This window comes from Mobula hypostoma, chromosome 12 (genome assembly GCF_963921235.1).
Source record: "Mobula hypostoma chromosome 12, sMobHyp1.1, whole genome shotgun sequence".
NCBI classification, from domain to species: domain Eukaryota; kingdom Metazoa; phylum Chordata; class Chondrichthyes; order Myliobatiformes; family Myliobatidae; genus Mobula; species Mobula hypostoma.
The window spans coordinates 32,427,442-32,449,728 of record NC_086108.1 but is presented as its reverse complement, the minus strand read 5'-3'; the positions used below and the strand labels follow the sequence as shown (position 1 = coordinate 32,449,728).

General features: G+C 41.5%; 1 protein-coding gene across 1 annotated transcript in view; it reads right to left on the bottom strand.

The window, feature by feature from the left end:
- Window positions 1–22,287, bottom strand: part of vamp4 (vesicle-associated membrane protein 4) — a 90,879-nt gene that overhangs the window by 18,055 nt on the left and 50,537 nt on the right. The gene's annotated exons all lie outside the window — the stretch shown is intronic.

The following is a 22,287-nucleotide window of genomic DNA, read 5'->3' as shown; positions in this document are numbered from 1 at the left end:
GGACGACACCAAAATTGGGGATGCAGTGGACAGTAAGAAGCTATCATGGCTTGCATCAGCTGGAAAAACTGGGCTTGAAAAAACAAAGGTAGATAGAATTTAATGCAGACAAGTATGAGGTTTTGCACTTCAGTAGGACCAACCAGGGTAGGTCTTACACAGTGAATGGTCGGGCACTGAGGAGTGTGGTATAACAAAAGGATCTAGAAATACAGGTACATAATTCATTGTAAGTGGCATCACAGGTCGATAGGGTCATAAAGAAAGCTTTTGGCACACTGGCCTTCATAAATCAATGTACTAAGTACAGAAGATGGGACGTTATGTTGAAGTTGGTGAAGCCTAATTTAGGGTATTGTGTGTAGTTTCGGTCATCTACCTACAGGAAAGATGTAAACAAGGTCCAAAGAGTGCAGAGATTTGACAGGAGGTGTACAATATTATGAGGGGTATCGATAGGATAAATGCAAGCAGGCTTTTTCCACTGAGGTTGAGTGGGACTACAACCAGAGGTTATGGCTTAAGGGTGAAAGGTGAGAAGTTTAAGGGGTACATAAGGAGAAACGTCTTCATTCAGAGGGCAATGAGAGTATAGGATGAGCTACCAGCACAAGTGGTCCACGCAAGCTCAATTTCAATGCTTCAGAGAAGTTTGGATAGGGATACAGAGGGTTATGGTCCTGGTGCAGGTCATTGAGAGTAGGCAGTTTAAATGGTTTCAGCATGGACTAGATGGGCCAAAGGGCCTGATTCTGTGCTGTACTCTATATCTATGACTCTATATGCCCTTTATAACTATGAGTCATGGCAAAAGCAAATGAAAAAGTATGCGAGAATAAATCTCAGCTGTCCCCATGGAGGTACATCAACTATCACCAGGTCAAAAATTTTTGTTTAAATTTACAATACAATATACATTCAAGTTACTATACACATTGTTTCACTGAACACAACTCACTTTTCAGGAGGTGACAAATCAATATTCTGTCAGATCATTGTTAGCTCATTCACTACTCACTGCCACAATGTGACATCATAATAACCTGCAGCACTTGTATGAGCAATTATAAAAGTCTAGAGCAGAATATAGCCAACAAACATTTTTTATGGGAGACACAACAAAAGTCATCAAGTACAATGCATAACATTTGGATTTTCAGAGGACATTCAACAAAATTTACCAAGAAATCAGTCATAAATCAGTCATAGTGGATCATTATAACGTAGAAAAGGGAAAAACAAAAAAAAGTCGAACACTAAATTAACTGATCATCCATGCTCATAGACCACTTAAAATGGGCAAGATATTTCTGGATAGCACATTTTGCAGCAAATATGAACTGAATATTTTCCTCTTACCCCTTCAGATCATAGTTTTACTATGATTAGCCGGCAATGTGAATTGTCAATGGCACCAATATCAAAAGGGCAACTAGAACCTCAAATGTAACACCCAATGGTTTACTTCCTCAAAAAAGCAGAGGAAGAAAAGGAAATCAATCATAGACAGAGGGAAACAAAGATACAGAAAGAAAATCTGGTATCTCAAAGAGCTGGCTTAGGATCAATGGACCAAATCTCATGAGAGAATATGAAAGACAGTAACATTATTGCAGTTATGTTTGAATATTGCTGCACTGTCCTTGAGAAGTTTATGCATGGAATGGAAGAGGAGGTTTGAAAAATGTAACTGTTCTTAAATCATGAAGTATAAAAATCAGTTTAAAAAAATTGAACTGTTTAAAGGATGTTAAAAATTTAGTTACATCTAATTTGATCATGACACAAAAATAAAGCCGCTGACATCCATGACAATCAACCTCAACATTGTCTCTGGTAGTCTAAGATGCAATGTGAATTATTCCCCACTGATGTAAATTTTTTTTTGGAAACTGCAAGACAAGTCAATGAATTTCTTCCAAGCATACTACACTTTCCCCATCACATTGTTTTACACATTATCAATCCCAAAGAATGATTTTCTGAAAAAAAAACACACATTTGTATTTGACTATTGGAATAGCTTTGTATCCAGAAAACTATTCTGTTTTGAAAGTAACAGAACTGTAGATTGCAGGATTGGGGTAAATTATGACAAAAAAAGATAAAACAGCAATTTTTAAGAACTTTGTGAGTCCAACATCTGTGGAGGTACCCTTCTTCAATTTTAATGTTCTGTTTTTGAGCCTCCAGGATCACAATGTACAACACAGGAGACTCATTTGGCCCATCATGTCCATACCAGTCAAACTACTTCCATCTTCTAGCAATAGGTCCAAGGATTTCCAAATTGTGGTTGATTAAGTGCACGTCTGAGGACTTTTAAAATGTGACAAGTATTTAGAAATGAGGTCCATATGCCTACCAACTCACCTCTCACCTACTGCAAATTTATGTTCCTAAGTTTTGATCCATCAACAATGAAAATTATACTTTCCTTCTGACTTCAACTTTGCCCCTTAATTTTACATGCTTCAAGTAAATATCCTCCCTATCTGCTCTGCTCCAAGGAACACAATTCCAGTCTATTCATAAAAGTTGCTAGCGAATGCAGCAGGCCAGGCAGCATCTCAGGAAGAGGTACAGTCGACGTTTCGGGCCGAGACCCTTCATCAGGACTAACTGAAAGAAGAGCTAGTAAGAGATTTGAAAGTGGGAGGGGGAGGGGAAGATCCGAAATGATAGGAGAAGACAGGAGGGGGAAGGATGGAGCCAAGAGCTGGATAGTTTAATTCCACGTCCCATTCTGATATGTCTATCCATGGCCTCCTCTACTGAGAAGCCACACTCAGGATGGAGGAACAACACCTTATATTCCATCTGGGTAGCCTCCAACCTGATGGCATGAACATTCACTTCTCAAACTTCCATTAATGCCCCACCTCCCCCTGTATCCACTTCTGTTATTTATTTATTTATATACACATACATTCTTTTTCTCTCTCTCCTTTTTCTCCCTCTGTCCCTCTCACTATATCCCTTGCCCATCCTATGGGTTTCCCCCCCCTTTTCTTTCTCCCTGGACCTCCTGTCCCATGATCCTCTCATATCCCTTTTGCCAATCACCTGTCCAGCTCTTGGCTCCATCCCTCTCCCTCCTGTCTTCTCCTATCATTTCGGATCTCCCCCTCCCACTTTCAAATCTCTTACTATCTCTTCTTTCAGTTAGTCCTGACGAAGGGTCTCGGCCCGAAACATCGACTGTACCTCTTCCTAGAGATGCTGCCTAGCTTGCTGCGTTCACCAGCAACTTTTAAGTGTGTTGCTTGAAATTCCAGCATCTGCAGATTTCCTCGTGTTTCCAGTCTATTCAATCTCTTCTTTGCTAAAATGTTCAGGGAGTATTCTCATCAATTGCTTCTGCATCTTAAGTACATTCAAATTTGTCCTGCAGTGCCAGGATCAACATTATATGGTGTACTCTTGTTAGTTTAGGTTGCATAAGCTCCCTTCTCTCACATTCTATACCTCAACTATTTTTTTTTTAAAAAGCACCTCTTACTTTACTCCATGTTCAACCTTTAGATGTATACCCAAAGGTTCCTCATAACTTCACGTCTCAAATGTTCTATAATACACTTGTCTTTTTGCATAGCCCCAAAAGCTTAACCTCACAACATTCCAGAATAGATTCAACTTGCCATTTTTCAGCCCACATGACTAGTTATAGAACACCTTCTGCAGTTCAAAACTGTACTCATCACGCTCCATTCAAACGCACAATCCTCCTTCCAGTCAAAATGGTGCCAAACTTTGGTCTCTGTCAAGATCATGGCTCAGACAGTTGTTTTTTTTTTAGGTTCACACGGATGGTTTTGGGGACAGAATGAGGAGTTAGGGGTCAGGTTAGGGCTTAAAAGGACAGGGATGTGAGGGAATTAGAGGTCAGGATAGAGTTTGAATGTGAAGTGGGGAAGAATAGTGATGTGGATGTGTGATGAAGGACATCCGTGGTCAGATGTCAGGTCGACAGACCAGCGAGGATGAGGGATGGTGGCCCTCCCAGAGGTTAGAAGACCATCTGTGTTGGCAGAGGGGAATGGGGCTGGTCTTGCTGCTGTTGCTTTTATTGCTCTGTAAACATAGCGGACATGCTACATTGGCGCCTGAATGTGTGGCGACAGTTGCAGGTGGCTCCCAGCACATCCTTAGGTTGTAAATGCAAACAATACATTTCACTGTATGTTTCAACGTACACGTGATAAGTAAATAAATCTGAATCCTCTAACAGCATTCCTGTCAAGTGGAGGATTAGAAGATGATGATCAGCATCTTTTCAATTGCTTGCCTTTCTTATATTAATACATTGTTGCATACTTTTCAGGGCAAAAGACTTACTTCTTCATTAAATTGTCTCTTACCATCGTTACCTCATTCAATATTTTGCACTCTTTCTCCTAAATGTCAGCCTTGTCTCCTATTTTATGAGGGGACAGTATTAAAAACTTAACTTGCAATCTCTACCTCCTTAGTTAAATTGTGTTAAAATCCCATGAATAATTTGCTCTAAGATTACTAACCAAGGATCTCTGATGATGTGCTAATGTTACAAGGATTCTCATGGCCTTATACAAAATGTTCAGCAATATTTTCATAAGATCATTTTGATTTTTCATAGAAAATATTTTGAGATAAAAAACAAGTTACATTTCAATCCCCATTCAATCCTATTCTGTCCTGTTAATATTTTGCTCTTTATGTAATTTAAAACATTTTGATATTACTTGCCAGCATTTTATCATGTCCTTATTGCTTTCTTAATTCTCCTTTTAACTTCATCCCTTTAATTTCTGTAATCTTCCAGTTTTCTGCAGTAATGAGTTCTCAGTATCCGATACTTCTCCCTTTTTGGTCCTGTCTTAACATCCCTGCACTTTATCGTTTAGATCACAACCTTTTGCTGGAACTCACCTTCTTCTTTGAATGCTTTTGATTGCTATGATCTGCTTCCAATAAACATTTGTGAATCCACTCCTTAGCTAAATGGTCTTATCTAAACTTAGAGACTTGATCCTTAGTTTATTTTTGTCCTTTTCTATTGTTGTGATGTCATAGAACACGGAAACAGGATATTTGGTCCACCACGTCCAAGTCAACCAGTAAGCAGCTAATTATTTTCATCCCATTTTCCACTACTTGGCCTGTAGCCTTCCATATCTGGGACATTTAAGTACATGTTTAGCCTCTCCTTAAATAGTGTCAGCCAATCTGCTTCCACCACTCACAGGCAGTGTATTCCAGGTACTTGCCACTCTCTGGGTATAAAAGGTGTACTCAGATCCCCTTTTAATCTCTTACTCATCATCCTAAATACTTGTCCTCTAGTTTTATCATATGGGAAAAGTTTCCAGCAATTTACCATATCTCTACCTCTTATAGCTTTACATTTCTCAATCACATCCTTTAACCTCCTCAGCTCCAGCAAAAGAGATACAATCACTCGTCTTTCATGAGTGAAATGCTCTATTCCAGGCAAAATCTCCTCTGCAACCTCTCCAGCACCAGCATATCCATAATAAAATCTGCTGAATACCTATCACTTTATGCCCTTGACCGTCAGGCTAAGTGTAGCTCCAATGTCATATTTAAGCTTGCCGTTGACACCACTGTTGTTGCCCAAATCAAAGGTAATGACAGATCAGTATATAGGAGGGAGATTGAAAATTTGTTTGAATAGTGCCGAAATAACAATCCTTCACTCAATGTCGGCAAAACCAAAGAGCTGATTATTGACTGGAGGAGGAAGAATCTGGAGGCCCATGAGCCAGTCCTCAGAGCTTTAAAGGTGGAGAGGGTCACTAACGTTAAATTCCTTGCCGTTATCATATTATAAGTTTATGTCATTTTGGCATGTCACCTAAAGCTTCAAGGGTTCATTTATTAGAGTATACAACTCTGAAATTCTTCAATTCTCTGACAAATATCTATAGATGCAAAGTGGAGAGGATCCTCAAGGCTTGGCATGGAAACACCAATGCCCAAGTACGAAAAAGCATACAAAAAGTCATGGACACAGCCCAGTGCACCTCAGGCAATCAGTGCATCTACAGAAAGCAGCATCAAGGACTCTACCATCCTGACAATGCTCTTTTCTCACTGCCACCGTTGGGAATGAGGTACAGGAACCTTAGGTTCCACACCAGCAAGTTCAGGAACAGTTATTACCCTTCAAGCAGCTCCTGAACTAGTATGGATAACTTCACTCATCTCAACTCTGAACTGATTCCAGAGCCTATAGACTCAGTTTCAAGGACTCTACAATTCATATTCTCAGTATTATTAATTCATTCATTTTTTGTGTATTTGGACAGATTGCCCTCTTTTGTGCATTGGTTGTTTGTCAGTCTTTCTGTTTTGTAGTTTTCATTGATTCCAATGCATTTCTTCGTGCTAATGTGAATGCTTTGTGCTATGGTGACATATACATACTTGGATTATAAATTTACTTTGAACTTTAAATCTAACTAAATTATGACATTACCATTAAAGTGCTCTCACTGAAACTCCATTAATTGCCGCATTGCTACCTAAAACTATATCTAGAATTCCTACACTCCCGCTGGCTTTACTACATACTGGCTAATACTATTCTCCTAAATGCAATTAAGGTATTCTGTAGCCTTGTTGCTATTAGGATATTTGTATCCTTGTACTGGGTGAAATGTCCCACTAATATGGACCTTCTTTATGTATTTTTTTTAGGAATTTGCTCTTTGAATCCAGTCAGACTTTTTCCTTCCCCTTTTTGTTCATTAGGACACACCATAGAGCCATATTCAGAAAGGCCAACATATTAGGGATATGGGCTGAGGAATGGCACATGAATTTCAACATAGATAAGGATGTGGAGATGCACTGAGGACATTCAAACCAGGACAGTACCTATAAATCAAATGTCAGAGCACTTAGGAGTATTGTGGAACAGAGAGACCTGGGAGTACAAATGCACCAGTTTGCTGAAAGCAGCCATGCATAGTGAAAGCTGCATTTAGCACATGCAACACACATCAAAGTTGCTGGTGAACACAGCAGGCCAGGCAGCATCTCTAAGAAGAGGTACAGTTGATGTTTCAGGCCGAGACCCACTTCGTCCTGACCTCTTCCTAGAAATGCTGCCTGGCCTGCTGCGTTCACCAGCAACTTTGATGTGTGTTGCTTGAATTTCCAGCATCTGCAGAATTCCTCGTGTTTAGCACATGCAGGCCTTTTAGTCAGGGTATTCAGTTTAGGCGAAGGGACATTATGATGCACGTAACCAGGAACTAGTGGTCAACCCAAAATGTCAACTGTTTATTATTCATTTTCATAGATGTTGCCTGACCTGCTGAGTTCCTCCAGCATTTCATGTATAGCTGCAAGCTGCCATTTCTGTCCCTCATTAAACCATGGAAATGGAATTTCAGGACCAAACTAACATGCGCCTTGCCATACAAACTGCCAGACATGAAAGTTCACATGAAATCAACTTGGATTATCCAGAATTTGTGGAAAACCACAAATTATATTATTCCCAATGTTTTTGATATTTGACAGAAAAGCCATGAATGCAGGCCAAGAAACAACATATCAATAGATTTTTGATGATCTACAATTAAAAAGATAAATTATATTTAAAAAAACCAGGGAAGCATATATCATGATTTCTGGCAACTAAATTACCATTGCACTATGACTGCCAGTTATGTATCTGATCATAACGGAGAGTGATGAGGTGTTCATTTCATAAAGCATGAATAACTTTGGTTATCAACACAATGGGAAGAAAGTTATAGATTTAGCTCACTGTTCTATGGAATGCCAGGTCTCAACATAAATGAAAAAGATTGTTCTTGACCCAAGTTTTAATACTTCAGTATGAGATTCAACAGGATAGTGCAAAGTCATTTATGCACAGCGATTTAATAATGGATCACAGTAAAGTTGACTTAAACTGTAGCTTGTTCATGTTTAGAATTGTTAGTTTATGAATAGACTGCCATGTAGCACAGTGAATGTAGACTCAGTTGAAGCACTCAAGAAAGGAAATGGAAATATTTCAAATTCAGCATGGGGTAGAAGCTTGACGCCAGAGTAGAAAGGAAGCTGAAAATAATCTCAGTGGGTTCAGCAACAAGGACCTAAATCAACAAGACCAGCTCAATGGCCTTTTTTACTCTCACATTCTTATGTTTACAAGTCTGCTAATGTTAGTTTTGAATCAATGAAGCTTATATGGTGAAAATTTAAACAGTTCTTTAACTGCTAACAATCAAGACCCACCAACTTCCAATTTACTTTTATTCACCATTTTAACAGGTATGAAATACCTGGAGTAAAATAACCATTATCCCACAAAATCACTTTCACATCTGAGTCTGTAAGTTTCTATTTTCGTTTTCCATTTAAGTTTTTTTTCTTAATATTAAATGAATCATTTAATATCTAATGACAGTGTAGACTATCTTTTAAGAACAATGTCCATTTATCTTTGGCATCTTTGGTATTTGCACTCAACCAGACAGGAAGGACGGAAGTTAAATTTCATTCCCCTACCCCAAACTGTAATCAATAAATACTCATCTTCATCACCCATAGAGCCATCAGTACTCCTCCAACTATGTCTCCTGCATCAGAACATATTAAATCAATTTGGACAACCTCACAGTCACAGAGGTCAGTACAAAAAACAGAACATAATCTATATACTACTAAAATTCTCATGCTCTGTCTGTGACCACCAATTAGCCCAAACGGTGCATTAGAGCAGCACTTTTTTTTGACTAAATTGACTTAAAATGTGCTAACTTACAGAATGCATGCGAAGTTCAATGTTATATATTCATATAAAATTGCTCACTCGTTAATCAACAGGCCCGGCTTTCCACAACCCAAGCTGATTCCAGCTTTAACGGAAACCACGACACATGTGCACGGCCAGCCTCAGCAGCGCCTCATGGTGCCCATAGCAGCCACAATATAAACTGGAATTGAAGAGGGGATCTCCCATCATTTCAATGAGGAATGGATCCACCGAGGCTTTGCAATGGAATGCGAATGATGGTGGACAAACTGCACGACAATCTCATTGTAGCAAAGATAAACATTGGTGCGTTCAAAAATGACAGTCATGATCCCAAGAATTACTGTCCATTTATCAGAAGGGGAAGATGTTCCTCTTCAGCAGAGCCAGATCCCGATACAGTCATGCTTTGCTATGACTATACACATAAGGCACAAGGCCAAACCATGGAGAATGTGTTGATTTGGAGAAACCGGTATTCCAGCATGGTCAGCTGTATGTAGCTTTAAGCCGGGGAAAAAGAAATGAAAATATTAGAGTATTTTTGAAGGGTGGCAGATCAACCAGAAATGTCATCAAAAGTGTCCTTCATTAAACGAGGAGCTATATTCGTCTTGCTGCATATCTTTCTTCTTTAATAAACTGAGTTTTTCTTCTTTAATTTCCAAAGCACATCACATCAGATTGCATTATCTTTCTCTCAAAGGGTGCCCCAACGGGTCACCAGGTTGTCTAGTTTGTTATTAATTACTAACAACAGTGCTTTTGTTTAGGAGTTGTGTTGAGGTAAAGTACATACTGCATTACTCAACATTGAACAACACTCTTGTCCAGCAGATGTCCAAGTCTGTGCGTACGTCCGTGATTATGTCTTTTTTCATGGCTTTTACAAGGCACGGAGCGAGAGAAAGAGACTGTGTGGTGAGCCACTCCTCATACAGACATTTTCACAGTATTTTTCCCTTTATTTTGAGGTAGAGTTGCGATCTCGACACTCAACCCGGCACAGATGGAAAGCGTACTTGGGAGCGGACTCGACCATTTTGAACCCGAGAACCTCCGCTCCCGGGTCCGGCGCCGATGTCGTTGTGCCACCAGCTGGCCCAGGGCAGGTAGTTTTAAGGAAGTAGAGAGCTACAGGAGAATTGGATTAGAAGAATGGGCAAAGAAATGGCAGATGGAATATGGTGTCTGGAAGTATATGCTCATGCACTTTGGTAGAAGAAATGAAAGGGATAACTATTTTCTAAATGGAGAGAAAATACAAAAAACAGAGGTGCAAAGGGACTTGGGAATACTTGTGCAGAATTTCCTAAAGGTTAATCTGCAGATTGAGTCTGTGGTGAGGAAGGAAAATGCAATGTTAGCAATCATTTCAAGTGGACTAGAGTAGAAAAACAAGGATGTAATGTTGAGCACTTAAAGTACCGGTGAGGCCTCACTTGGAGCATTGTGAGCACCTTATCTTAGAAGGGATGTGCTGAAATTGGAGAGGGTTCAAAGGAGGCTCACAAAAATGATGCCAGGATTGAATGGCTTGTCACATGAAGAGCATTTGATGGCTCTGAGCCTGAATTCACTAAAGTTCAGAAGAACGAGGGGTGACGTCATTGAAACCTATTGAACAGTAGAAGGCCTCGATAGAGTGGGTGTGGAGAGGATGTTTCCGACTGTGGGAGAATCTAAGACCAGAGGGAACAGCCTCAGAATAGTGGGGTGTCCTTTTTGGAAGGAGAGGAGGAATTTTTTATTAAATCAGAAATTGGTGAATCTGTGGAATTCTTTGTCACAGGCAGTTATAGAGGCCAAGTCTTTATGTATATTTAAGGCAGGGGTTAATAGATTTTTGATTGGCAGGGCCTGAAGGGATACAGGGAGAAGGCAGGAGATTGGGGCTGAGGGGAAAATTGCATCAGCCACGATGAAATGGCAGAGCACACTTGATGGGCCAAATTGCCTAGGTCTGCACCTGTATCTTATGGTTTTCTATATGGTGTTGGCATGTGGCCAAGTGGTTAAGGCGTTGGTCTAGTGATCTGAAGGTCACTAGTTTGAGCCTCAGCTGAGGCAGCGTGTTGTGTCCTTGAGCAAGGCACTTAACCACATAATGCTCTGCGACGACACCAGTGCCAAGCTGTATCGGCCCTAGTGCCCGTCCCTTGGACAACATCGGTGGCATGGAGAGAGAAGACTTGCAGCATGGGCAACTGCCGGTCTTCCATACAACCTTGCCCAGGCTTGTGCCCTGGAAACCTTCCAAGGCACAAATCCATGGCCTCACGATATGAATGGATTCCTATATGTCTATATAATGAGGTAGCTTGGGATCACTATCACTTCTGACGGAATTTATGTTCTACTGGTAAGCAGTCTTTGTCTTACACTTGTTCATCACATAAGTAACAGTAAAAAAATTACACACCATTAACATAATGAAAATATAATGTGTGCAGGGTAACAAAAGCAGCTCAGCAGCATCAGGAGAATACCTCAGTCAGCTGTGGAACAACAAATGACAGGCTTTCAGACTCTACTTAATATGTCATGTTTTGATTAAAAGGTTACAGTACACTATTTGCATTTTACTTTTTCTTTAGGTTTTATGGCCTAAAAACAATCAGCATCATATAATTATTAACATAGAAATACAGAAAACCTACAGCACAATACAGGCCCTTCAGCCCACAAAGCTGTGCCGAACATGTCCCTACCTTAGAACTACCTAGGCTTTACCCATAGCCCTCTATTTTTCTAAGCTCCATGCAGCCATCCAGGATTCTCTGAAAAGACCCTATCGTTTCCGCCTCCACCGCTGCCGGCAGCCCATTCCACACACTCACTACTCTCTGCATTAAAAAAAAACTTACCCCTGACAGCTCCAATGTACCCACTTCCAAGCACCTTAAAACTATGCCCTCTCATGCTAGCCATTTCAGCCCTGGGGAGAAGCCTCTGACTATCCACACAATCAATGCCTCTCATTATCTTGAACACCTCTATCAGGTCACCTCTCATCCTCCATCGCTCCAAGAAGAAAAGGCCGAGTTCACTCAACCTATTCTCATAAGGCATGCTCCCCAATCCAGGCAACATCCTTGTAAATCTCCTCTGCACCCTTTCTATAGTTTCCACATCCTTCCTGTAGTGAGGTGACCAGAATTGAGCACAGTGCTCCAAGTAGGGTCTGACCAGGGTCCTATATAGCTGCAACATTACCCCTCAGCTCTTAAACTCAATCCCATGATTGATGAAGGCCAATGGACCGTATGTCTTTTTAACCACAGTTAACCTGCGTAGCAACTTTGAGTGTCCTATGGACTCGGACCCTAAGATCCCTCTGATCCTGCACACTGCCAAGAGTCTTACCATTAATGCTATATTCTGCCATCATATCTGACCTACCAAAACGAACCACCTCACACTTATCTGGGTTAAACTCCATCTGCCACTTCTCAGCCCAGTTTTGCATCCTATCAATGTCCTGTTGTAACCTCTGACAGCCCTCCCCACTATCCACAACACACCCAACCTTTGTGTCATCAGCAAATTTACTAACCCATCCCTCCACTTCCTCATCCAGGTCATTTATTAAAAAAATCACAAAGTAGGGGCCCCAGAACAGATCCCTGAGGCACACTACTGATCACCGGCCTCCATACAGAATATGACCAGTCTACAACCACTCTTTGCCTTCTGTGAGCAAGACAGTTCTGGATCCACAAAGCAATGTCCCCTTGGATTTAACACTTCTTACTTTCTCAATAAGCCTTGCATGGGGTACCTTGTCAAATGCCTTGCTGAAATCCATGTACACTACATCTACTGCTCTACCTTCAATGTGTTTAGTCACATCCACAAAAAATTCAAATCAGGCTCGCAAGGCACGACCTGCCTTTGACAAAGCCATGCTGACTATCCCTAATCATATTATGTCTCTCCAAACGTTCATAAATCCTGCCTCTCAGGATCTTCTTCGTCAACTTACCAACCACTGAAGTAAGACTCACTGGCCTATAATTTCCTGGGCTATCCCTACTCCCTTTCTTGAATAAGGAAACAATATCTTCCACCCTCCAATCCTCCAGAACCATTCCCATCCTCATTGATGATGCAAAGATCTTTGCCAGAGGCTCAGCAATCTCCTCCCTCGCTTCCCACAGTAGCCTGGGGTACATCCCATCTGGTCCTGGTGACTTATCCAACTTGATGGTTCCCAAAAGCTCCAGCACATCCTCTTCCTTAAAATCTACATGCTCAAGCTTTTCAGTCCGCTGCAAGTCATCCCCACAATTGCCAAGATCCTTTTCCACAGTGAATACTGAAGCAAAATATTCATTAAGTACCTCCACTATTTCCTCCGGTTCCATACACACTTTTCCACTGTCACACTTGATTGGTCCTATTCTCTCACGTCTTATCCTCTTGCTCTTCACATACTTGTAGAATGCCTTGGGGTTTTCCTTAATCCTGTCCACCAAGGCCTTCTCCTGGCCCCTTCTGGCTCTCCTAATTTCATTCTTAAACTCCTTCCTGCTAGCCTTATAATCTTCTAGATCTCTATCATTACCTAGTTTTTTTGAATCTTTCGTAAGCTCTTCTTTTTTTCTTGACTAGATTTACAACAGCCTTTGTACACCATGGATCTTGTACCCTACCATCCTTTCCCTGTCTCATTGGAACATACCTACTCAGAACCCCATGCAAATACCCCCTGAACATTTGCCACATTTCTTCCATACGTTTACCCAAAAACATCTGTTTCCAATTTATGCTTCCAAGTTCCTGCCTGATAGCCTCATATTTCCCCTTACTCCAATTACTGTAAACGTTTTCCTAACTTGTCTGTTCCTATCCCTCCCAATGCTATGATAAAGGAGATAGAATTGTGATCACTATCTCCAAAATGCTCTCCCACTGAGAGACCCGACACCTGACCAGGTTCATTTCCCAATACTAGTTCAAGTACAGCTTCTCGTCTTGTTGGCTTATCTACATATTGTGTCAAGAAACCTTCCCGAACACACCTGAACTCTACCCCATCTAAACCTCTCACTCTAGGAAGATGCCAATCAATATTTGGGAAATTAAAATCTCCCACCACAACAACCCTGTTATTATTACTCCTTTCCAGATTCTGTCTTCCTTTCTGTTCCTCAATGTCCCTGTTACTATTGGGTGGTCTATAAAAAAAAAACATCCAGCAGAGTTATTGACCCCTTCCTATTCCTAACTTCCATCCACAGAGACTCCGTAGACAACCCCTCCATGACTTCCTCCTTTTCTGCAGCCGTGACACTATCTCTGATCAACTGTGCCATGCCCCCACCTCTTTTGCCTCCCTATCTTTTCTGAAACATCTAAAGCCTGGCACTTGAAGTAGCCATTCCTTCCCCTGCACCATCCAAGTCTCTGTAATGGCCCCAACATCATAGCTCCAAGTGCTGATCCACGCTCTAAGTTCATCCACTTTATTCATAATACTCCTCGCATTAAAATAGACACTCCTCAAACCATCAGTGTGAGCACACCCCTTCTCTATCACCTGCCTATCCTCCCTTTCGCACTGTCTCCAAGCTTTCTCTATTTGTGAGCCAACCTCCCTTTCCTCCGTCACTTCAGTTCAGTTCCCACCCCCAAGCAATTCTAGTTTAAACTCTTCCCCAATAGCCTTAGCAAACCTTCCCGCCTGGATATTGGTCCCCCTCGGATTCAAGTGCAACCCGTCCTTTTTGTACAGGTCCCACCTGCCCCAGAAGAGGTTCCAATGATGCAGAAATCTGAATCCCTGCCCTCTGCTCCAATCCCTCAGCCACACATTCAGCCTCCACATCACTCTATTCCTATACTCACTGTCACATGGCACAGACAGTAATCCCAGAATTACTACCTTTGAGGTGCTGCTTCTCAACTTCTTTCCTAACTCCCTGCAGTCTGTTTTCAGGACCTCCTCCCTTTTCCTACGTACGTCATTGGTACCAATATGTACCACGACCTCTGGCTGTTCTCCCTCCCACTTCAAGATATCGTGGACACGATCAGAAACAACCCAGACCCTGGCACCTGGGAGGCAAACGACCATCCGCATATCTTTCCTGCATCCACAGAATCACCTATCTGACCCCTAACTATAGAGGCCCCTATCACTGCTGCCATTCTGTTCCTTTCCCTACCCTTCTGAGCCACAGGGGCCAGACCCTGTGCCAGAGGCGCACCCACTGTTCCCCCCCCCCGCCACCAACAGTATTCAAGCTGGAGTACTTATTGTTAAGGGGGACAGCCACTGGGGTACTCTCTAGTACCTTGCTTCTTACCCTTCCCTCTCCTGTTACCAACCTCTGTCTCCTGTGGTCCTGGGGTGACTTCCTGCCTATAGCTCCTCCCTATCACCTCCTCATTCTCCCTGACCAGACGAAAGTCATCGAGCTGCAGCTCCAGTTCCATAACGCAGTCCCTAAGGAGCTGCAGCTCGACACATCTGGTGCAGATGTGGTTGTCCAGGAATCTCCAGGGCCTCCCACATCTGACACCAAGCACAGAAAACTTGCCTTACACACAGACCTTGTCTGTATTCTAAACAGATAACCTACCTGGCCTCAACCCTTTATCACCGAAGCCCCGTTGAGCCAAAGCCTTCCTACTCAGTCTCCCACTCCTCCGATGCCCGCTCTGTAAATCGGTCTTCTTTTTAAACTCTTCCCGCTGTTCTCACTGGCCAACCTCCACGTGCTTGTGCAGTTGCACCCCGTCAAACCGCTGAAGAAATAACCTGGTTATTTCTGTTCTGGTGCAAGATTTTCTTGAACAGCAGACACTTTCAAAATTTAATGCTGTGCTTTTCCTTAAATTTCTGCAAACAGCCTGCTGAATATTCACCATTAGCTTCAATATTCAGTTTGTCGTGATAGATAATCATGATATACTTGTTTCATAATCAGCACATCATTAAGTGGCACATGTTCACTCTGATACTGACTATACACAATTGAGATCTTCATTTTTCACTTTAGCCCTCAGCAGACTGCGGATCTCATGGTTTATCCAGAGCTTCTAATGGAGAAGCCTGAATGATTTTGTGGGGACACACTTGTCTACATCTGTTTTAATGAAGTCTGTGACAACCATTCATTCAGATCCTCAGATGAATCCTTGAACACAGCCCAGTCCACTGACTCAAAACAATTTACAGCCACTCCTCTGCCTCCTGTGAGCACCACTTTGTTGTCCTAATCTCTCTGGAGCTTTGTTCTTTAGCCTCTGCCTGCATGTAGGCAGTATCGAAATGCGGTCACGCATGGGATGGCAGGCATTCCTTGTCCTAGTATGACAGTGGTCTAGTGTGTTGGGTGGTTCCTTAAGGTCATTATAGTTGAGGGTGGTAATGGGGTCAAACTCCCACTACCTATTAAATGCTCCCAATGGCATGCAACTCAAGTAGCTTCATACAACCAAATCCAGCTTCCGGCCTTCACGTGTGGCTCAGCTACTAAGCCCAGTGGAACTGTTTCTACTGACAGGAGAGGGGCAAAGGCAGACTACTGGCACCTTAAAATCAGTCGCTTCAAGCAGAGAGGGCTTGTCAGCTCATCTAGGAGAAGGAAAACTCAGATCTCAAACCTCCACTGCCTTGCAGGATGAAAAGTAAAATAATATCAAGGACATTACATCCAAAAAATAAAGGTTTGGATTTTCAAGACCTTTGATAACAGGTTGGTGTGCAAAATTAAAGCTCATAAAATTGGGGGTAGTGCATTGACATCTGCTTGACAGACAGAAACAGGAGGAACATATGGATGTTTTTAAAGTGGAAGGCACTGGCGAGTTGGGTGCCATAGGATACGTGCTTGGGCCTCAGCTATTCAACAAAATGTCATTGATTTTGTTGATGGAACCAAAAATAATACTAAGTTTGTCAAATACACAAGAGGGGTTGAAAGCTCTGAACAGCACATGAATATTCCACAAGGCAATTTATAAGCATGTGGAAAAGCAATTACATGGCAGATATTGAATAAAATGTATAATGCTGGTTGTGGATTACAGCAGAAATAGAGATGGGCTAACCCTTATTGACATCAATAGACCTGGGGTTGAGAGGGTAAACAGTTTTAAGTTCCTTAGCATCCACATCACCGAAGACCTCACCAGGTCTGCACACACCAGCTGTGTGGTGAAAAAGGCACAACAGTACCTCTTTCACCTCAGACAGTTAAGGAAGTTTAGTGTGGGCTCCCAAATCCTAAGAGCTTTCTACAGGGGCACAATTGAGAGCATCTTGACTGGCTGTATCACTGCCTGGTATGGGAACTGTACCTCCCTGAATCTCAGGACTCTGCAGAGTGGTGCAGACAGACCAGCACATCTGTAGTTGTGAACTTCCCATGACTCAGGACATTTACAAGGACAGGTGTGTAAAAAGGGCCCATAGGATCATTGGGGACCTCAGTCACCCCAACCACAATGTATTCCAGCTGCTACCATCTGGGAAACGGTACTGCAGCATAAAAGCCAGGACTAACAGGCTCTGGGACAGCTTCTTCCACCAGGCCATCAGACTGATTAACTCACGCTGATTTGAGTGTACTCTATATTACATGGACTGCTCTATTTATTATAACTCATTATAAATGACCATTATCACACATTTAGACAGAGACATAGCGTAAAGATTTTTACTCATGTATGTGAAGGATGTGGAAATGAAGTCAATTCATTCATTCAAATGTGAGGTTATCAACTGTAATAAGAAAAATAAAAGACAGACTTATTTAACCCATTGAGAGATGAAGAAAGATGGATATACCTTGTACACCAGTCACAAAACGATCATACATGTACAGCAAGTTACATGTGAAAAGAGATTGGACTGACATTCAATGAAGTTCCTCTTTTAAATTCCACTGAAACAAAGTTCTGACAGCACCAGAAGGGTGGTTGTTGGGGGTGGAGTGGAGTTTAGAACTGGGGGTGCGTGGAGGGATCTTGAGCTGTGGGGGGGGGGGGAGGTCAGGTGGGGAGGAGTCTGCAGGCGGTGGGGGGGGAGGGAGGTCAGGTGGGGGAGGGCAGAAGAGTCTGCAGCCGGGGGAGAGGTGGAGGGGAGAAGAGTCTACAGCTGCGGGAGGTGGTGTGGTGAGGGGGAGGGGAGAAAAGTCTACAGCCGGGAGAGGTGGTGTGGTGAGGGGAGGGGGAGGGGAGAAGAGTCTACAGCCAGCGGGAAGGGGGAGGGGGGCAGTCACAGTCTCAAGATACAGATAAAAGCATTCACCCATGGAATTCTCTCCCACGAGGCCAGTAGAAGGCAATTTGTTTAATACATTTGAGGTAGAAAGACCAGGTAATTATACTGAATGGTGAAATAAACAAATAGTAGGAGAAAACCCTGATAATTTACAGATCATTCAGCTGTGTTCTTGCCAGGCCACCAGATGCTTTATAGACCAATCTCACTTTCCAGACCTACAGCCATGATCTTTAGGTTACAGTGGTCCAAATAGTTCATTCATGAACTTTACACAATTGATCACTTCTTCCTCTCTCACTCTTCCCAGGGAGTGAATTCCAGGACTCCATCCTTGATTACCCCATCCAATGTTCTGACAACTAGATACAACTCAGATGAATCCCCTATGCTTCCTTTCTATCAAAAAAAGGCTCTGCCTTAATTAGCTTAATTCTTACCCTTTCTTGTGCATCATATCCACCATATCCAGAACCATACATGGTCCTATTATAGGAAAGATGTCAACAAAATTGAGTACACAGAAGATTTACTAGAATGTTACCTGGGTTTCATCTCCTTAGTTACAGAGAAAGGTTGAACAAGTAGGGTCTTTATTCTTTGGAGCGTAGAAGGTTGAGGGGGGACTTGATAGAGATATTTAAAGTTATGAGGGGGACTGAGAGAGTTGACGTGGATAGACATTTTCCATTGAGAGTGGGGGAGATTCAAACAAGAGGACAGGAGTTGAGAGTTAAAGGGCAAAAGTTTGGGGGTAACATGAGGGGGAACTTCTTTACTCAGAGTGGTAGCTGTGTGGAACGAGCTTCCAGCAGAAGTGGTTGAGGCAAGTTCAATGCTGTCGTTTAAAGTTAAATTGGATAGATATATGGACAGGAAAGGAATGGAGGGTTATGGGCTCAGTGCAGGTCAGTGGGACTAGGTGAGAGTAAGAGTTTGGCACGGACTAGAAGGGCCAAGACGGCCTGTTTCCGTGCTGTAATTGTTATATGGTTTATATGGTATTCAAGAAAATATGTTTTAAATGCTTCCACTTCTAAATTTGCACAATACATGCAAATTTGTGGTGTTGCAGGTGGTTATTTATGGCTACAGCAGGTGGAAAAATGGCAGATGGAATTCAATCCCAACAAGTGCCATATGAAGAAATGGTAAAGATGATTAATGAGCGTAGGGCAGTGGATATTATTCAGAGACTTTATTGTCTTGATCATAGAAGACAAAAAAAATGGTTGTAGTTGGGGAGGGGGTGAGAGATTATGACTAGTGGTTTTTGTGACTAGTGATGATAGAAGTACAAGGTTTTCAGAGGCATACAGGGTGTAGATAGTCAAAGTTACTTTCCCCATGGTGTAAGTGTCAAATATTCAATGGCATAAGGTTTAAGGTGAGGGAAGGTGGGAGTTTAAAGGAGATCTGGGATGCAAGCTTTTTAAAAAAAAAAGTCACAGAGCATGATAGGTGTCTAGAATGCACTGCTAGAGGAGGTGGTAGAAACAAATGCAATTGCTAAGTTTAAGAGAGTTCTAGAGAAACAAAATAACAAGCCAGGGAAAGAAAGATATGGACCATATGCAGGCAGATGGGATTAGTTTATATGGGCATCATATTCAGTAGTGGACCAAACTACCTCTTCTTGTGCTGTCATGTTCTATGATATACTTTGGGAAGTCAAGTAAGGGAAGGGCATACACAGTAAATTATAGGGCCCTAGGGAATGCTGATGAACAGAGGGACAGTGGAGCTCGTCCATGGTTCTCTGAAAGTGGTAACCCTGGTGGATGGGGTACTGAAGGTGGCATAGCCATGCTCATCTTCAGACTGGACACAGAATATAGAGTTGGGATGTCACTTCACAACTTCACTAAACAGTGGTTATGTTACACTTGCACTACTGTGTGCATTTCTAGTCACTAGCACCAGAATAAGGAAAAAATGTGATTATCCTTCACAGGGTGCAGAGGAAATCCATTAGAATGTTGCCTGGATTAACAAGATTTTAATGTAAAGAGTTTCTTAAGTGACTTCATTCATTGAGTTTTCTAGTTTATCAGCTCCCCACCCCATTCAGTGAATAGCCTGTAATTGTTTACGTAATACACACTGGTCTCCTCCTCCTCATTCCATTTTTTTTATATATAGGCATACGTTAGTCTCATGAGACCATGGATTTGCGCCTTGGAAGGTTTCCAGGGCACAGGACTGGGAAGGTTTATGGAAGACCAGCAGTTGCCCATGCTGCAAGTCTCCCCTCTCCATGCCACCGATGTTGTCCAAGGGAAGGGCATTAGGACCCATACAGCTTGGCACCGGTGTCGTCACAGAGCAATGTGTGGTTAAGTGCCTTGCTCAAGGACACGCACGCTGCCTCAGCCCAGGCTCGAACTAGTGACCTTCAAATTACTAGATGAACACCTTAACCACTTGGCCACGCGCCAACACTTATTCCATTATTTTGGGACAAAACCCTAGAAAAAGCATACTTACCTTCCACACCTTAAACTCGGATTTCAGAAAAGCTGCAGTATCATGGTCATTCAAGTTAATCTGTGCCCTCAATTCATGAGCTTTATTTTCTACTCCTTAAAAGAGGTCATTAAGCAAAGCCAGGTTTGTGTTGCCTTCCCCCCTTTGTTTTCAATGCCTTCCAAACCCAGTTATTAATCCTCCAGTTTCCACTTCTAACACGTTTCTTTTCCTCAGAAGCAGCTCTCAAGTTTTATCAATACACAAACTAGGTGTATTAATATATTAAGTCAGAGTCATATTTCCTACATACATCAATAGGTCTCCTTTGGGATATGTATTATAATTTCTTGAAGAGCAGGGTTGTTTCTCCTGTCTGACTAATATTAACTTAATTGCAAACTATAATTTTGTGATAACTTCAAATTCTGTTATATTGACTGTCCTGTTGTACATACCATTATAAATTACTATAAATTGCACAATTAGACAGAAACGTAAAGAATTTTACTCATGTATATGAAGGATGTAAGTAATAAAGACAATTCAATTCCCCATATTACATCATTATTGTCCGCACTTAAACCTGCAATTAACAATTAGCCTTTACAAAATTTTATTTAGAACCTTGGCTACTAGGTACAGCATAGCTACCATACTACCATGACTTTAAAAAGTATATAGCTCAGAGTGAACAAAACTGCCTGGTAAAACTCTAGATCTTTGTTACTCTGCGCATTACTGACGATTCATTTTTAAAATAATTTAAGAATGGGAGAAATTCAATAAAGGAAGACTGCATCATTCTCAATGAAGTCACTGAAAAGACAGAAAAGGAAGGACTATAAATTTTGAGAGACAGCAAGAGAAATTTCTTGGTACGGAAGGCTGATGTGCAATTTACATCTGTTAAAAAGCTGAGGCAGAAATTACAGCAAAATTCAAGATAAAGTTGAATAGATGAATAAAAGCAAGGCAGAAACAGAATGGAGAAACCTGATTAAAAGTATTTGCTTAGGTAAAGTATAAATGCTGACAAACTAACTGCGCTAATTCAAAGTAAATTACCAAGTTCCTATATGTTACCATATTCTACTTTGAGATTAATTTCCTTGCAAGCATTTACAAGAAAAAAGAAATAACATTTGTATCTTCTATGCCTTTAGCAGTTGATTCTGCCTTAAATGGCCATGAAGTGTTTCTTCTTACGAACGAATAAACTTCAGTTAATAAACTTTCATATGAATATCAGGAGTGAATGAAAAAAAAGGTGGAAAGAAATTACATTCTCCTTCAAGGGAGCTGGATTGTATCAACATAAAAATGAAAGTATTGAATATTCCCTTTTTCTGAAAAGTCAAATTACATCAATCATTCAAAATCAGTCGGGTTCTCACAAGGAGATCATGCAGACATGCAAATAGTACTGGGATTAGTCTAAAATAACTACCTTTATATAGTATAAATAAATTCCCTGTTTGACTGTTTATTGTCACGTTAAAAAAGTAATAAAATGAATGAATAGAAAAGTCAAATGTTAGCACAAGATTTCTGAATAGAACTCAGTATTTGATGAACGAATGCTTAATCACTATCTAAATTAGACAAAATTTTAAATTTCTGCAGTGGCAAGTTAGCACTCATTAACGAATATTCGGCAAAGCAAATCAATTTAAATGAAAACCCATTCTAAACTGAAGGGAGTCAAGAGGTAAAGTCATTAAATGGATAACATAATCACATTAGAACTTGAGCTGCTATCCAACTTAACAACATTTTGATTTGAAGTTTTCTGTCCGAAGGCTAC